Here is a 1527-nt window from a genome sequence, read left to right on the forward strand (position 1 = left end):
CGGACCCTGCCTGGACCCTGAACAGACCCTGAACGGACCCTGCCTGGACCCTGAATGGACCCTGAATGGACCCTAAATAGACCCTGAATGGACACTAAACAGACCCTGATTGGACCCTGAATGGACCCTAATCGGACCTTGAACGGACCCTGCCTGGACCCTGAACAGACCCTGAACGGACCCTGCCTGGACCCTGAATGGACCCTGAATGGACCCTAAATAGACCCTGAATGGACACTAAACAGACCCTGATTGGACCCTGAATGGACCCTAATCGGACCTTGAACGGACCCTGCCTGGACCCTGAACAGACCCTGAACGGACCCTGCCTGGACCCTGCCTGGACCCTGAATGGACCCTGAATGGACCCTAAATAGACCCTGAATGGACACTAAACAGACCCTGATTGGACCCTGAATGGACCCTAATCGGACCTTGAACGGACCCTGCCTGGACCTTGAACGGACTCTAAACGGACCCTGCCTGGACCCTGAATGGACCCCGAATGGACCCTGAACGTACCCTAAATAGACCCTGAATGGACACTAAACAGACACTAAACAGACCCTGATTGGACTCTGAATGGACCGTAATCGGACATGAACGGACCCTGCCTGGACCTTGAACGGACTCTAAACGGACCCTGAACAGACCCTGAATGGACCCTGGACACCTTCAGATCGGTTACTCATCCAGTCCCGGAGCCTGAACGCTCGCTCCGGGCCCCGCAGCTGTTTTTTTTGTTCTTCTTTGTGAGGCTTCAGCAGCGGAGCGTCTAAAGAGGCAGATGTGAGGTTAGCAGCTGAACAGGTGGAGGTAAGTGGCGTGTGAGAAAAGCCATTTAATAAATGGGCCTTTAAATGGATCAGAGCCGCAGATGAAACGCCTCGCTGCAGACCAGACGGCACCACGCCAGGAGAAGATTTATGCTCCTGCTCGTCTGTTCCAGAGATTAAGAGTCTGAAACCTTCTCAGCATCCAAAACGCCCCGTTTTTAAAAAGTGATTACATTTACACAAAAAAGAAGAAAATCAGTGTGACCTGAAAAACAACAAGTTTAAATTTAAATCCTTAAACTTATCAGGATTCAGAGGATAAATTTAAGATACTATTGTGCTCAAGTTGGATCCAGCAACAGAAATTAAAGGAAAAGATTGAATCTGTGCCTTTATTAGTTTATAATGTTTTATTTTGTTTACTTAGAAAACCTCCAGATGTTGTAAAGAGTGAGCATGTTACATAAATCCAAACAAAACGAGCAAACTCTGGATGTAAGAACTGATAGAGTGTAAAATATTTACCTAAAAATAAAAAAGATGAAAGAACAAATTTAGAAAAAAAGATAATGTAAAGGAAAACATTTAAAATAATAGAGTAAAATTAATATAAATAATAAAAATATTTTTTATAAAAATAAATGGCAAATAAACTATTCTGAACTAGTATCATGATTATTATAATAATATACATTTATACTCCACCTGGACCATAGAAACCACACCTGGACCATAGAAACCACACCTGGAC

General features: G+C 44.5%; 1 protein-coding gene across 1 annotated transcript in view; it reads right to left on the reverse strand.

Annotated features, from left to right (window-relative positions):
* The window catches only part of cacna1bb (calcium channel, voltage-dependent, N type, alpha 1B subunit, b), a 140768-nt gene that overhangs the window by 38041 nt on the left and 101200 nt on the right, over positions 1-1527 (reverse strand). The window lies entirely within an intron of this gene.

The sequence above is a fragment of the Kryptolebias marmoratus genome, linkage group LG14, assembly GCF_001649575.2.
Source record: "Kryptolebias marmoratus isolate JLee-2015 linkage group LG14, ASM164957v2, whole genome shotgun sequence".
In the NCBI taxonomy this organism is placed as follows: domain Eukaryota; kingdom Metazoa; phylum Chordata; class Actinopteri; order Cyprinodontiformes; family Rivulidae; genus Kryptolebias; species Kryptolebias marmoratus.